The 17,403-nt window shown below is 40.8% G+C and overlaps 1 protein-coding gene across 6 annotated transcripts in view; it reads left to right on the top strand.

The window, feature by feature from the left end:
* The window catches only part of RNF44 (ring finger protein 44), a 928,909-nt gene that overhangs the window by 316,380 nt on the left and 595,126 nt on the right, over positions 1-17,403 (top strand). For 2 of the 6 annotated variants that reach the window (XM_053717044.1, XM_053717039.1), the window contains exon 1: positions 13,744-13,961. The exons of 1 other annotated variant lie outside the window; for it this stretch is intronic. The gene's annotated coding sequence lies outside the window, so the exon portion shown is untranslated. Of the gene's footprint in view, positions 1-13,743; positions 13,962-14,389; positions 14,409-15,020; positions 15,088-15,707; positions 15,793-17,403 lie in introns of those variants that run through there. 3 more of the 6 variants (XM_053717040.1, XM_053717043.1, XM_053717042.1) reach the window with 3 other exon arrangements.

The following is a 17,403-nucleotide window of genomic DNA, read 5'->3' as shown; positions in this document are numbered from 1 at the left end:
TCTGGTCCTCTTGATACTAAATCTAAACGTTTAAATAAGGTTTTTAAAACTCCTGTAGTTATTCCAGAAGTTTTTCCTGTCCCTGATGCTATTTCTGCAGTAATTTCCAAAGAATGGGATAATTTGGGTAATTCATTTACTCCTTCTAAACGTTTTAAGCAATTATATCCTGTGCCGCCTGACAGATTAGAATTTTGGGACAAGATCCCTAAAGTTGATGGGGCTATTTCTACCCTTGCTAAACGTACTACTATTCCTACGTCAGATGGTACTTCGTTTAAGGATCCTCTAGATAGGAAAATGGAGTCCTTTCTAAGAAAAGCTTATCTGTGTTCAGGTAATCTTCTTAGACCTGCTATATCTTTGGCTGATGTTGCTGCAGCTTCAACTTTTTGGTTGGAAACTTTAGCGCAACAAGTAACACATCGTGATTCTCATGATATTATTATTCTTCTTCAACATGCTAATAATTTTATCTGTGATGCCATTTTTTATCAGAGTTGATGTCAGGTTTATGTCTCTAGCTATTTTAGCTAGAAGAGCTTTATGGCTTAAAACTTGGAATGCTGATATGGCTTCTAAATCAACTTTACTTTCCATTTCTTTCCAGGGTAACAAATTATTTGGTTCTCAGTTGGATTCCATTATTTCAACTGTTACTGGTGGGAAAGGAACTTTTTTACCACAGGATAAAAAATCTAAAGGTAAAAACAGGGCTAATAATCATTTTCGTTCCTTTCGTTTCAACAAAGAACAAAAGCCTGATCCTTCATCCTCAGGAGCAGTTTCAGTTTGGAGACCATCTCCAGTCTGGAATAAATCCAAGCCAGCTAGAAAGGCAAAGCCTGCTTCTAAGTCCACATGAAGGTGCGGCCCTCATTCCAGCTCAGCTGGTAGGGGGCAGGTTACGTTTTTTCAAGGAAATTTGGATCAATTCTGTTCACAATCTTTGGATTCAGAGCATTGTTTCAGAAGGGTACAGAATTTGTTTCAAGTTGAGACCTCCTGCAAAGAGATTTTTTCTTTCCCGTGTCCCAGTAAATCCAGTAAAAGCTCAAGCATTTCTGTAATGTGTTTCAGATCTAGAGTTGACTGGAGTAATTATGCCAGTTCCAGTTCAGGAACAGGGGATGGGGTTTTATTCAAATCTCTTCATTGTACCAAAGAAGGAGAATTCTTTCAGACCAGTTCTGGATCTAAAAATATTGAATCGTTATGTAAGGATACCTACGTTCAAGATGGTAACTGTAAGGACTATCTTACCTTTTGTTCAGCAAGGGAATTATATGTCCACAATAGATTTACAGGATGCATATCTGCATATTCCGATTCATCCAGATCACTATCAGTTTCTGAGATTCTCTTTCCTAGACAAGCATTACCAGTTTGTGGCTCTGCCGTTTGGCCTAGCTACAGCTCCAAGAATTTTTACAAAGGTTCTCGGTGCCCTGCTGTCTGTAATCAGAGAACAGGGTATTGTGGTATTTCCTTATTTGGACGATATCTTGGTACTTGCTCAGTCTTTACATTTAGCAGAATCTCATACGAATCGACTTGTGTTGTTTCTTCAAGATCATGGTTGGAGGATCAATTTACCAAAAAGTTCTTTGATTCCTCAGACAAGGGTAACCTTTCTGGGTTTCCAGATGGATTCAGTGTCCATGACTCTGTCTTTAACAGACAAGAGACGTTTAAAATTGATTACAGCTTGTCGAAACCTTCAGTCACAATCATTCCCTTCGGTAGCCTTATGCATGGAAATTCTAGGTCTTATGACTGCTGCATCGGACGCGATCCCCTTTGCTCGTTTTCACATGCGACCTCTTCAGCTCTGTATGCTGAAGCAATGGTGCAAGGATTACACGAAGATATCTCAATTAATATCTTTAAAACCGATTGTTCGACACTCTCTAACATGGTGGACAGATCACCATCGTTTAATTCAGGGGGCTTCTTTTGTGCTTCCGACCTGGACTGTAATTTCAACAGATGCAAGTCTCACAGGTTGGGGAGCTGTGTGGGGATCTCTGACGGCACAAGGAGTTTGGGAATCTCAGGAGGTGAGATTACCGATAAATATTTTGGAACTCCGTGCAATTTTCAGAGCTCTTCAGTTTTGGCCTCTTCTGAAGAGAGAATCGTTCATTTGTTTTCAGACAGACAATGTCACAACTGTGGCATACATCAATCATCAAGGAGGGACTCACAGTCCTCTGGCTATGAAAGAAGTATCTCGAATTTTGGTTTGGGCGGAATCTAGCTCCTGTCTAATCTCTGCGGTTCATATTCCAGGTGTAGACAATTGGGAAGCGGATTATCTCAGTCGCCAAACGTTGCATCCGGGCGAATGGTCTCTTCACCCAGAGGTATTTCTTCAGATTGCTCAAATGTGGGAACTTCCAGAAATAGATCTGATGGCGTCCCATCTAAACAAGAAACTTCCCAGGTATCTGTCCAGATCCCGGGATCCTCAGGCGGAGGCAGTGGATGCATTATCACTTCCTTGGAAGTATCATCCTGCCTATATCTTTCCGCCTCTAGTTCTTCTTCCAAGAGTAATCTCCAAGATTCTGAAGGAATGCTCGTTTGTTCTGCTGGTAGCTCCGGCATGGCCACACAGGTTTTGGTATGCGGATCTTGTCCGGATGGCCTTCTTGCCAACCGTGGACTCTTCCGTTAAGACCAGACCTTCTGTCACAAGGTCCTTTTTTCCATCAGGATCTGAAATCCTTAAATTTAAAGGTATGGAGATTGAACGCTTGATTCTTGGTCAAAGAGGTTTCTCTGACTCTGTGATTAATACTATGTTACAGGCTCGTAAATCTGTATCTCGAGAGATATATTATAGAGTCTGGAAGACTTATATCTCTTGGTGTCTTTCTCATCATTTTTCCTGGCATTCTTTTAGAATACCGAGAATTTTACAGTTCCTTCAGGATGGTTTAGATAAGGGTTTGTCCGCAAGTTCTTTGAAAGGACAAATCTCTGCTCTTTCTGTTCTTTTTCACAGAAAGATTGCTATTCTTCCTGATATTCATTGTTTTGTACAAGCTTTGGTTCGTATAAAACCTGTCATTAAGTCAATTTCTCCGCCTTGGAGTTTGAATTTGGTTCTGGGAGCTCTTCAAGCTCCTCCGTTTGAACCTATGCATTCATTGGACATTAAATTACTTTCTTGGAAAGTTTTGTTCCTTTTGGCCATCTCTTCTGCCAGAAGAGTTTCTGAATTATCTGCTCTTTCTTGTGAGTCTCCTTTCTCCAACATAGGTGTGTCCGGTCCACGGCGTCATCCTTACTTGTGGGATATTCTCTTCCCCAACAGGAAATGGCAAAGAGCCCAGCAAAGCTGGTCACATGATCCCTCCTAGGCTCCGCCTTCCCCAGTCATTCTCTTTGCCGTTGTACAGGCAACATCTCCACGGAGATGGCTTAGAGTTTTTTAGTGTTTAACTGTAGTTTTTATTATTCAATCAAGAGTTTGTTATTTTAAAATAGTGCTGGTATGTACTATTTACTCTGAAACAGAAAAGAGATGAAGATTTCTGTTTGTAAGAGGAAAATGATTTTAGCAACCGTTACTAAAATCGATGGCTGTTTCCACACAGGACTGTTGAGAGGAATTAACTTCAGTTGGGGGAACAGTGAGCAGACTTTTGCTGCTTGAGGTATGACACATTCTAACAAGACGATGTAATGCTGGAAGCTGTCATTTTCCCTATGGGATCCGGTAAGCCATTTTTATTACAGAAAAAAAAAAAAAAAAAAAAAAAAAAGGGCTTCACAAGGGCTTTTTAAGACTGTAGACATTTTCTGGGCTAAATCGATTTATATATAAACATATTTTATACTCCATAGCCTTGAGGAATTATTTTAATCTTGGGAATTATGTAAAATAACCGGCAGGCACTGTATTGGACACCTTATTCTCTAGGGGCTTTCCCTAATCATAGGCAGAGTCTCATTTTCGCGCCTCTATTGCGCACTTGTTTTTGAGAAGCATGACATGCAGATGCATGTGTGAGGAGCTCTGATACATAGAAAAGACTTTCTGAAGGCGTCATTTGGTATCGTATTCCTCTTTGGGCTTGGTTGGGTCTCAGCAAAGCAGATACCAGGGACTGTAAAGGGGTTAAATATAAAAACGGCTCCGGTTCCGTTATTTTAAGGGTTAAAGCTTCCAAATTTGGTGTGCAATACTTTTAAGGCTTTAAGACACTGTGGTGAAATTTTGGTGAATTTTGAACAATTCCTTCATACTTTTTCGCAATTGCAGTAATAAAGTGTGTTCAGTTTAAAATTTAAAGTGACAGTAACGGTTTATTTTAAAACGTTTTTTGTACTTTGTTATCAAGTTTTTGCCTGTTTAACATGTCTGAACTACCAGATAGACTGTGTTCTGAATGTGGGGAAGCCAAGGTTCCTTCTCATTTAAATAGATGTGATTTATGTGACACAAAATTTAGAGAAAATGATGCCCAAGATGATTCCTCAAGTGAGGGGAGTAAGCATGGTACTGCATCATCCCCTCCTTCGTCTACACCAGTCTTGCCCACACAGGAGGCCCCTAGTACATCTAGCGCGCCAATACTCCTTACTATGCAACAATTAACGGCTGTAATGGATAATTCTATCAAAAACATTTTAGCCAAAATGCCCACTTATCAGCGAAAGCGCGACTGCTCTGTTTTAGAAAATACTGAAGAGCATGAGGACGCTGATGATATTGGTTCTGAAGGGCCCCTACACCAGTCTGAGGGGGCCAGGGAGGTTTTGTCTGAGGGAGAAATTTCAGATTCAGGGAAAATTTCTCAACAAGCTGAACCTGATGTGATTACATTTAAATTTAAATTGGAACATCTCCGCGCTCTGCTTAAGGAGGTGTTATCCACTCTGGATGATTGTGAGAATTTGGTCATTCCAGAGAAACTATGTAAAATGGACAAGTTCCTAGAGGTCCCGGGGCCCCCCGAAGCTTTTCCTATACCCAAGCGCGTGGCGGACATTGTAAATAAAGAATGGGAAAGGCCCGGTATACCTTTCGTCCCTCCCCCCATATTTAAAAAATTGTTTCCTATGGTCGACCCCAGAAAGGACTTATGGCAGACAGTCCCCAAGGTCGAGGGGGCGGTTTCTACTCTAAACAAACGCACCACTATACCCATAGAAGATAGTTGTGCTTTCAAAGATCCTATGGATAAAAAATTAGAAGGTTTGCTTAAAAAGATGTTTGTTCAGCAAGGTTACCTTCTACAACCAATTTCATGCATTGTTCCTGTCACTACAGCAGCGTGTTTCTGGTTCGATGAGCTAGAAAAGGCGCTCAATAATAATTCTTCTTATGAGGAGATTATGGACAGAATTCATGCTCTCAAATTGGCTAATTCTTTCACCCTAGACGCCACCTTGCAATTGGCTAGGTTAGCGGCGAAAAATTCTGGTTTTGCTATTGTGGCGCGCAGAGCGCTTTGGTTAAAATCTTGGTCAGCGGATGCGTCTTCCAAGAACAAATTGCTTAACATTCCTTTCAAGGGGAAAACGCTGTTTGGCCCTGACTTGAAAGAGATTATCTCTGATATCACTGGGGGCAAGGGCCACGCCCTTCCTCAGGATAGGTCTTTCAAGGCCAAAAATAAACCTAATTTTCGTCCCTTTCGCAGAAACGGACCAGCCCCAAGTGCTACGTCCTCTAAGCAAGAGGGTAATACTTCTCAAGCCAAGCCAGCCTGGAGACCAATGCAAGGCTGGAACAAAGGAAAGCAGGCCAAGAAACCTGCTACCAAGACAGCATGAGATGTTGGCCCCCGATCCGGGACCGGATCTGGTGGGGGGCAGACTCTCTCTCTTCGCTCAGGCTTGGGCAAGAGATGTTCTGGATCCTTGGGCACTAGAAATAGTCTCCCAAGGTTATCTTCTGGAATTCAAGGGGCTTCCCCCAAGGGGGAGGTTCCACAGGTCTCAATTGTCTTCAGACCACATAAAAAGACAGGCATTCTTACATTGTGTAGAAGACCTGTTAAAAATGGGAGTGATTCATCCTGTTCCTTTAGGAGAACAAGGGATGGGGTTCTACTCCAATCTGTTCGTAGTTCCCAAAAAAGAGGGAACATTCAGACCAATCTTAGATCTCAAGATACTAAACAAGTTTCTCAAGGTTCCATCGTTCAAAATGGAAACCATTCGAACAATTCTTCCTTCCATCCAGGAAGGTCAATTCATGACCACGGTGGATTTAAAGGATGCGTATCTACATATTCCTATCCACAAGGAACATCATCGGTACCTAAGGTTCGCATTCCTGGACAAGCATTACCAGTTTGTGGCACTTCCGTTCGGATTAGCCACTGCTCCAAGGATTTTCACAAAGGTACTAGGGTCCCTTCTAGCGGTGCTAAGACCAAGGGGCATTGCAGTAGTACCTTACTTGGACGACATTCTGATTCAAGCGTCGTCCCTTCCTCAAGCAAAGGCTCACACGGACATTGTCCTGGCCTTTCTCAGATCTCACGGGTGGAAAGTGAACGTAGAAAAAAGTTCTCTATCTTTGGGAACAATAATAGACTCCTTAGAAATGAGGATTTTTCTGACAGAGGCCAGAAAATCAAAACTTCTAAACTCTTGTCAAATACTTCATTCTGTTCCTCTTCCTTCCATAGCGCAGTGCATGGAAGTAATAGGTTTGATGGTAGCGGCAATGGACATAGTTCCTTTTGCGCGAATTCATCTAAGACCATTACAACTGTGCATGCTCAGTCAGTGGAATGGGGACTATACAGACTTGTCTCCGACGATACAAGTAGATCAGAGGACCAGAGATTCACTCCGTTGGTGGCTGTCCCTGGACAACCTGTCACAGGGGATGAGCTTCCGCAGACCAGAGTGGGTCATTGTCACGACCGACGCCAGTCTGGTGGGCTGGGGCGCGGTCTGGGGACCCCTGAAAGCTCAGGGTCTTTGGTCTCGGGAAGAATCTCTTCTCCCGATAAATATTCTGGAACTGAGAGCGATATTCAATGCTCTCAAGGCTTGGCCTCAGCTAGCAAAGGCCAAGTTCATACGGTTTCAATCAGACAACATGACGACTGTTGCGTACATCAACCATCAGGGGGGAACAAGGAGTTCCCTGGCGATGGAAGAAGTGACCAAAATCATTCAATGGGCGGAGACTCACTCCTGCCACTTGTCCGCAATCCACATCCCAGGAGTGGAAAATTGGGAAGCGGATTTTCTGAGTCGTCAGACATTTCATCCGGGGGAGTGGGAACTCCATCCGGAAATCTTTGCCCAAATTACTCAATTGTGGGGCATTCCAGACATGGATCTGATGGCCTCTCGTCAGAACTTCAAGGTTCCTTGCTACGGGTCCAGATCCAGGGATCCCAAGGCGACTCTAGTAGATGCACTAGTAGCACCTTGGACCTTCAAACTAGCTTATGTATTCCCGCCGTTTCCTCTCATCCCCAGGCTGGTAGCCAGGATCAATCAGGAGAGGGCATCGGTGATCTTGATAGCTCCTGCGTGGCCACGCAGGACTTGGTATGCAGACCTGGTGAATATGTCATCGGCTCCACCATGGAAGCTACCTTTGAGACGAGACCTTCTTGTTCAAGGTCCGTTCGAACATCCGAATCTGGTCTCACTCCAACTGACTGCTTGGAGATTGAACGCTTGATCTTATCAAAGCGAGGGTTCTCAGATTCTGTCATTGATACTCTTGTTCAGGCCAGAAAGCCTGTAACTAGAAAAATTTACCACAAAATATGGAAAAAATATATCTGTTGGTGTGAATCTAAAGGATTCCCTTGGGACAAGGTAAAAATTCCTAAGATTCTATCCTTTCTTCAAGAAGGTTTGGAGAAAGGATTATCTGCAAGTTCCTTGAAGGGACAGATTTCTGCCTTGTCTGTGTTACTTCACAAAAAGCTGGCAGCTGTGCCAGATGTTCAAGCCTTTGTTCAGGCTCTGGTTAGAATCAAGCCTGTTTACAAACCTTTGACTCCTCCTTGGAGTCTCAATTTAGTTCTTTCAGTTCTTCAGGGGGTTCCGTTTGAACCCTTACATTCCGTTGATATTAAGTTATTATCTTGGAAAGTTTTGTTTTTGGTTGCAATTTCTTCTGCTAGAAGAGTTTCAGAATTATCTGCTCTGCAGTGTTCTCCTCCTTATCTGGTGTTCCATGCAGATAAGGTGGTTTTACGTACTAAACCTGGTTTTCTTCCGAAAGTTGTTTCTAACAAAAACATTAACCAGGAGATAGTCGTGCCTTCTTTGTGTCCGAATCCAGTTTCAAAGAAGGAACGTTTGTTGCACAATTTGGATGTTGTTCGTGCTCTAAAATTCTATTTAGATGCTACAAAGGATTTTAGACAAACATCTTCCTTGTTTGTTGTTTATTCTGGTAAAAGGAGAGGTCAAAAAGCAACTTCTACCTCTCTCTCTTTTTGGATTAAAAGCATCATCAGATTGGCTTATGAGACTGCCGGACGGCAGCCTCCTGAAAGAATCACAGCTCATTCCACTAGGGCTGTGGCTTCCACATGGGCCTTCAAGAACGAGGCTTCTGTTGATCAGATATGTAAGGCAGCGACTTGGTCTTCACTGCACACTTTTACTAAATTTTACAAGTTTGATACTTTTGCTTCTTCTGAGGCTATTTTTGGGAGAAAGGTTTTGCAAGCCGTGGTGCCTTCCATCTAGGTGACCTGATTTGCTCCCTCCCTTCATCCGTGTCCTAAAGCTTTGGTATTGGTTCCCACAAGTAAGGATGACGCAGTGGACCGGACACACCTATGTTGGAGAAAACAGAATTTATGTTTACCTGATAAATTACTTTCTCCAACGGTGTGTCCGGTCCACGGCCCGCCCTGGTTTTTTTAATCTTACTAATACTTTTAAGCAGGCTAGGATTAAGGCACACGCCGAAACCGGTCAGCCTATTTGTTCTCTGTTTTTCATCATATTGTTTTTTACACTCTTACCCTGGGGTTATGTAACCCTATTGTTATAAATAAAATAAAAAAATTTTTTGTTTTTCACTCGCTTTTTGGTGCTCCAAACTGTCTTTTGTTTGTGAGACTTGAATTGTTTGGCCATTGTGAGCACACACAGCGAGTTCAAACACCATTCAATTCCCTTATTGCGGAGGTTTAACTATTCCCAGCTTGGATACTCACCAGCACCACAAGAATATCAACAACACCACTTGGATACAAGAGAAAGATCAACCTAAACAGGACTGTGGTGAGTTTCTTTGCAATATAATCAAAAGTGATATTACTTGACTGCATTGGAGAGTTTCATATTCATATACACATGACATATTCATTTGAATTTGGCTATAGTCGGGGGAGATTGGGGTGACCCGCTGACATAGCAAGTTTGTGAACTTTGTTTGCTCTATCAAGCTGGCGGTGCAATTGTGATTTATTTTTGCATATGAAATAGCACACTCCGTACACACCCAACCAAGCATTCCCCACTTTTCACTGACTATTTTTTTAATCAGGTCTGATAATTTATTTTCTTTAACTACAGTCACCACGGTATCATATGGTTTCTCCTATGCAAATATTCCTCCTTTACGTCGGTCGAATGACTGGGGAAGGCGGAGCCTAGGAGGGATCATGTGACCAGCTTTGCTGGGCTCTTTGCCATTTCCTGTTGGGGAAGAGAATATCCCACAAGTAAGGATGACGCCGTGGACCGGACACACCGTTGGAGAAAGTAATTTATCAGGTAAACATAAATTCTGTTTTTCTGATTTTTCATCAGGATAAGGCGGTATTGCGAACTTCTTTTGAATTTTTACCTAAAGTTGTGAATTCCAACAACATTAGTAGAGAAATTGTGGTTCCTTCATTATGTCCTAATCCTAAGAATTCTAAGGAGAAATCGTTGCATTCTTTAGATGTTGTTAGAGCTTTGAAATATTATGTTGAAGCTACGAAATCTTTTCGTAAGACTTCTAGTCTATTTGTTATCTTTTCCGGTTCTAGAAAAGGCCAGAAAGCTTCTGCCATTTCTTTGGCATCTTGGTTGAAATCTTTAATTCATCTTGCCTATGTTGAGTCGGGTAAAACTCCGCCTCAGAGAATTACAGCTCATTCTACTAGGTCAGTTTCTACTTCCTGGGCGTTTAGGAATGAAGCTTCGGTTGACCAGATCTGCAAAGCAGCTACTTGGTCCTCTTTGCATACTTTTACTAAATTCTACCATTTTGATGTATTTTCTTCTTCTGAAGCAGTTTTTGGTAGAAAAGTACTTCAGGCAGCGGTTTCAGTTTGAATCTTCTGCTTATGTTTTTCGTTAAACTTTATTTTGGGTGTGGATTATTTTCAGCAGGAATTGGCTGTCTTTATTTTATCCCTCCCTCTCTAGTGACTCTTGTGTGGAAAGATCCACTTCTTGGGTAGTCATTATCCCATACGTCACTAGCTCATGGACTCTTGCTAATTACATGAAAGAAAACATAATTTATGTAAGAACTTACCTGATAAATTCATTTCTTTCATATTAGCAAGAGTCCATGAGGCCCGCCCTTTTTTGTGGTGGTTATGATTTTGTATAAAGCACAATTATTCCAATTCCTTATTTTATATGCTTTCGCACTTTTTTTCTTATCACCCCACTTCTTGGCTATTCGTTAAACTGAATTGTGGGTGTGGTGAGGGGTGTATTTATAGGCATTTTGAGGTTTGGGAAACTTTGCCCCTCCTGGTAGGAATGTATATCCCATACGTCACTAGCTCATGGACTCTTGCTAATATGAAAGAAATGAATTTATCAGGTAAGTTCTTACATAAATTATGTTTTTTTCTTAGGATTTCCCCTCTAATAAATTTTAAGTTGTGGCAGCATTTGAGCTAAAGGATTTATAGTTTATTGTGGGTGGCATTGAAAAGGGAGTGTTGGGCATTTCTCTTACGTCTATTACAGATTAAGGGAGTGCGAATTAACTCTTGCACCCACTAAACTGAATCACAAGCTTGCCTGGTGTGGCTAGATTGTGACCTATAGGTGACAGAAAAGGGGGCTGAAAACCCTTTCTGTGCCAAATAAGTGACTGGCGCAGGGTTGGATAACTTTGGTTCGTCACACCCAGCTTTTTAGGACGGCATGATGGGGTTAAAGCTGTTATCTTATTTTATCTCATTACATGATCCAGTTGGTAAAGATCTGCATTTTATACTAGGTGTCTCCATTTTGTAGCACACACATTGCTGTATTCTGAGACAGAAGCAGTGCACTTTTGTGATGTTACAAGCTTTTTGACAGCTGTACCATTCCCTTCAGTTAACCTTTCATAATAGAGAGCGGAAGAGTTAATTTTTTGCAGTTTTCTTGCACAGTTTAAAAGTTACATAACAAATATAAGCTCCAAGATGTTGGGGCCTAGTGTGAAGATGCAGAGCTTCACTAATACTTGTAAGGGGTTAAATAAGATAATGACTATGAAGACAGCAGCAGACACAGGAGGAAAAACAATAGCATGGTGAGTAGTAACCATGCTACTGTAGCTGTGCTCAGCATTTTAATATACCTTTAAAGGGACATTCCAGTCAAAATTTAAATGCACATAGATTAATTACATCTTTAAATAGAAACATATTTGCAAAGTACATTTATTAGCAAAAATGTTTCTAGTAAAAGTTATCACTGTTTTAGTGTTAACATTTTTCTCTGCATGTGCATGTGAAGCATAGCTAGATATTGTCACTGCACCTACATTTTAAATACTGCAGCTGCTCAGATCATCACTGGGGCTTGTATCATGTCAGCAATAAACAAATTGAGTCATTACCAGATGGTACAAGCACCTTAGGCTCTCTGAGCAAGTGCTGTATTGAAAATGCTGGTGCACGGTGCATACTTAAATACACTTTTGAAACAGCTATAGCTTTTATTAGAAGCATTTTGCTAATGCATGTATATTACAAAATTGCTTCTGTTCAATACCGAAATGCACCCATGTGGTTTCCAATTTTGGCTGGAATATCCCTTTAAGAGTGGCATATAGAAGTATTCACCAATCACAGCTTCAATGTAGTAGAATATCAGCACTGCTGCTACTATCCAAGTGCACGAGTGATGGGGTAAAAACTGCAATATCCCCAATTGATATGTAACAAACGTTGAGTCACCTGCACTGCATTTTATACCTTTATTAGGAATCTAAAAAACAGCAACGTTTCGGGGTATTAACCCCTTAGTTGTGGCATGACTAAGGGGTTAAAACCCAGAAACGTTGCTGTTTTTTAGATTCCTAATAAAGGTATAAAATGCAGTGCTGGTGACTCAACATTTGTTATCACTAGGGTTGCACCGATACCATTTTTTTATGACCGAGTACAAGTACTGATACTTGTTTTCAAATACTCGCCGATACCAATTACTGATACTTTTTTTTTTAATGTCATGTGACAGTTTACCAAGCACAATACAGGCTAATTATTTAAGATTCTTTCTTTATAATTATAAAGGACTGTAATTCAAAAGATGTTATGAAATAATAAAACCGTTTTATTTGTCACAAAGTTCACTGAACATGTTTATAAATAAAATATTAAATTTAAAGGGGTTATGCAATTGGGTTGTAGGGCTGTTATATAACATCAATCTGACATTTGTATGGAGGTTCGACTCTAACTTGAACTTTCCACACTACTGCATGGGGCAGAAAGATATTTTTGGCCCATTTTAGCCAGAGCTGGAAATCTGTTTATTAACGGCCCAGTACTTCAGGGGTTTGTCTGAACGAGGTACAGTGATCTCTCCTACAATAATGCAAATAACAGCAATTTGTATTTGCAGAACAGTAGTAAACAATTTTTAGTTTAGTCTCCATTTTCCTATGACAACATAAATTTAACCAACTTTCTGTATAAAAGTGGGATTGAATAATTCTAAAACGTCTATCTGTACAGAAAAGTACCAGAATCTGAAGTTATGGGAAGTTTTTCTTTTTAAATAAAGTAAGCGAGCAGAGTGAATTGGTACCCAGAGATGATCTTATTCTGTTAGTTCACAGGGTTAGTTGTTACCATAGTTGCCAGATTGCACAATTACATTGGGAATAGTTTATTACAGGTGGAGAGGTATTCCAGATGTGCCTTTGGTACTTGTAATATTGTATATTATTATAGGGAATTATTTACATTTCTACAATAGCTGGGTAAGTATAATTAGTCATTTAGTGGACGTAGCTTTGAAGGGAAAACGTTACATTGGCATTAGAATGTATTTGCTTATGCATGATCCGATAGTTATTGAGAAATGACTGAATACAATGCTTGGGCCACTAAATAACAACCAGCTAGGCGTTAAGCCATGGGCCTAGGCTGGGTGCAGCAACAGTATCCGTGAGGTGCGGATACATTTATCAACAATGTTTCTCTTATTGTGGAAACGTCACTTATACATATATTGACTAACGTTGTTAATAACACTGATCTTGTATGCAATATTTTCTTTAAGCACTGCGATATTAAATAAACAGGCCCGTTACACATATATTCACGCCGACGTTAAATTATCGTTACAGACCTAGTGGCCTTTAATTTTAGAGATATTTAAATGAGCGTGTTTTGCTTTTCTTCTACGACAAACGTTAGGTCAGAGCGATGCTTGTGTCAAAGCTGTACATTGTGATTGGCTGTTTCATTGTGGGCGGGACACAGAATGACGTTAAATCCGTAGTCTGACAGTATTCGGGCGCGCTCACGTAACAGTTACTCTTTTTACGTGCGCGCCTAGGGATGTTGTGAATTGAAGTTGGTCGTTGTATGTCTCGGGGCCGCGCCCGGAGCCTTAAAGGGGCAGAGACCGGAGCTCCTGGGGACGCGCGGCCCGAGCGTCAGGCCAGGTCACGTTTCCCCCAGAGTTGGGGGGAGCGTTAAGCCTTCTGTCACCTCTCTACCAGCTGCTTTGTTGGACACCAGGTCAAGAGGCCCGTGGAAGATTGGCAGGTAAAAGGGACAGACACAAATGTCACTGTGAGAATAGCACAGCAGAACGACAGGCCACAACCACTCACTTACACCCAGGGCACCGCTGCCCAACACATCACCACTGAGAGTGACATCTGGTTATGCACACAGCAAAGGGATTGTCACCGCAAAAGCGGCCGTGTCAGACATCAAATGCCATTGTTTATTACATAATTAATATAGAACGGTGTAATATATTGCATTTGTCTCTGGCAGATAAGGGGTTAAACAGCGGGTGCGTGATCGCTAAAGTGAGCGCATATCATTTACAGTGTATACATGACATCAACACAACTTGTAACGCCCAATAACAAGAGTCTGGCTGGTCATTGCACAGTGCAGGATGTTCTCTGCCATTAGTTACATATGAATCTCTGAAAGAGCTGAGGACAGAGCAAATGGGAATTCACAAAAACAATTCTATAGGTAAGACCAACCTGTGAAATACGAGGTACGCACGTTATCTCGTTTATGCGAACATTTACGTTAGACTTGATATGAGGACCGACGTTTCTTCATTGTTCGTCTAATAGTTTATCCAGGATATTATTACCGTGCTGCTGACTGACAGATCCCATTACGTGTGTTAGCACCCCTGAAAAAAAGACTGTGGCACCTTCTGTTCTATTTTAACTATAGTGAAGTGAACAAGTCATACAGTGTTGTTGATATTAGTGAGAATGTTGTCTCCCACCTCACTGCAGTTTGAGACCATCCAGCTGACAGTGACAACTCAATGTCACAGACGTGCAAGATGCATTATATGATCCAGAGCCCTGCCGGTGGCTTTATTCGCCCATGAGATTGCTACTCAGCTACCATTGCTCTTACATCAGAGCATTGGGAATCAGTCTTCTGTAAGCTTTTATCGTTGCTCCGGAAAGAGAGAGACAAGCAAGGTGTTAGCCCATCTGTGCCCCCTAATGCTACTGCCACGTGCTGGTCTGTCTGCGCTTGTTATTGTTGTCATTTCGCCGCCCGTCTGCTCCGTGCATCCTCCACCCCGCCCAAATCCCTCCCCTCCCTTTGTGTCTCGGGTGGCTTTTCCTGGTTAAAACTGTGTCCTCGCCTTGACTGCCGTTGGCCCTGGGAGTGTGACTCTGGGGTGAGTGTTGTGTGGCAGGTCGCGGTTGTCTTGCAGTTTACACGTGCAGTTTTGCGCTGTGGATGTTTTCTTTGTTTGCTTTTGTTTCCAGCTGAGCACATGGCCTGAGACGAGTCGGTACTTAAAGCCACAGGTTCTTTCCTTACGGCTGCTATTAACTCCACTCACCCCACCCCTGCCTTCACCGGACAAATCCTGGTATCACACGTGAGGATTTATAGTCAAATAATCAATACATTCAGCCCTCCGTTATATCCAGTTCTGTAAGCGCATATCACGGGATCAATAGATTGACATAACATCCATTTATTCATGGCTTAGATTTTCAGATCTGTAATACACGTGCATAAAACACTAGATGACTGACCTTGTTTGTGTCTCCAACACAACCTTCTGATTTTGGCACCTTTGTGAGCTTTATCATTGACCTCAATTGAAATTGAATTACTGTTGCAACTTTGGTTTTAGTTTTGATAATTTTTTTGATGGGTTGTTTATTTTATATTGAACGTATAAATTACATTATACATAGGCTTTGGTTGTGAGTGTCCCCTTATTTAAATAAAACGTAAAATATGCATGGAATGATTGTATCCAATACATATATTGTTTCTTTATAGAACAGAAAAATGTGCAAGACGGCAGTCATATGCCTTGACAAATAAACATTGCTATTGGAGGAATAAGCAATATTTTCTACATATTGTAAGTTGCCTTTCTACTGAACTGTGTATATGTAAGTGTGTGTACAGTATGCGTGTGTGTATATGTGTGTGTGTTATCAATGGGAAAATATTCAATTACATTTCTTTCTCTCTGCCTCAAATTGCAAAAGTCAGTTGTCCTTTAGTGATTTTCATTGCATTCCAATGAATGCTCATGTATATTACTTTTGGATTGGCTGCAGTCAAAATGCATAGTAGATCTATTAGCGTTTTAGCAGTAGGCTACACTGTAGCTGTATATTGCCCAATCCACCTGTACATTTTTGTGGGGCAGTGCAGATGTGTGTTAGGTGTGTCATTTCCCCATTTGGTTAAAACCTTAAGCATCTGAACATGTATGACTATTTTATCATCCCTTTAAAGTGAATATTGTTTATCTGCATTTCAAGGCAAAATAAAATCTAAATCTAGAAGTTTTAAACATAAAGGGCCAGATTACTAGTGGAGTGCAAACATTTTGAGCGCGAGCGGTAAGGGGTTTATCATGTGGGTTTGCGTTTGTTGGGCTTACTGCTCGTATTACAAGTTGAAGGTAAACGCCATTGCTTGAGCACAATGGCAAATTACACTAGAATCATTGCTGTGACTTCAGAGCCCTGGTTAATTGTTTTGCAATCCTAAAAAGTTGTACAATTACACATCAGAAAAAATAAATAAAAAAATTACGAAGTATAGTTACTCATTATAACACTATCTAATAAAAATTATTTAACAAAAAATATTGCCCATAAGTTATAAGGGCTCAGATATGAGATCTCAGTTGTTAGAAGAAAAAAAAGGCAGGCAGAGGGATTTAACATTTGAGATATGTACATATCTAAAGGGGTGGGTGTGCGCACATTGGAGCCCTTTGAAGTAGCTGAAAACATGAAAAAAACTTATGCAATATTCATGGTTAATAATGGTTTTAACTATGTATTTGCTATACATATTTCACATTCCTATGTTCTGTGCATAGAAGAATATGTTCCATGTATATCTATCTATCTATCTATCTATCTATCTATCTATCTATCTATCTATCTATCTATCTATCTATCTATCTATCTATCTATCTATCTATCTATCTATCTATCTATCTATCTATCTATCTAAAGTAGACAATCTTTCAGAAGAATTCCTTCCTTTCTCAAGTCTTGATACACAGGATGGCTAAAAGTGTTACTGGGGTCTAAGTGCAGGGAGAGGAGGGGGTGTCTTAAAAATCATGAGGGGGCTTAGGTGACAGAGGCAGACAGTGTCCAGTGTAGGAGAACAGACAGGGGAAAAATATAGTTTTACATGGAGCATATAGTTATATTTCAACATGGAATCAATATGTGTAAAGATGTGAAATTATGTATACAGCGGGAAGATAAAATAGTCAAAAAAAGAAGAGGAAAAGGGAATAATAATGGAAAAAAGTGTGGACATAGGCTTACTTGTGTACCTAATGTATAAAGATTGTGGAATGTATATATGAAAGAACATTACACATTTAGTCCAGAATTTAGCGAGTTGAAGTGCATTATCATTTTCATTTCAAATGTTTTTCTTTCCATGGTATTTTTGAAGTAGCCTCTGAGAATCTTGACCAACAGGGGTACATAAT

This window comes from Bombina bombina, chromosome 6, assembly GCF_027579735.1.
Source record: "Bombina bombina isolate aBomBom1 chromosome 6, aBomBom1.pri, whole genome shotgun sequence".
Classification (NCBI taxonomy): Eukaryota; Metazoa; Chordata; class Amphibia; order Anura; family Bombinatoridae; genus Bombina; species Bombina bombina.
The sequence above is the reverse complement of the archived record's forward strand: the minus strand, read 5'-3'. Positions and strand labels throughout refer to the sequence as shown.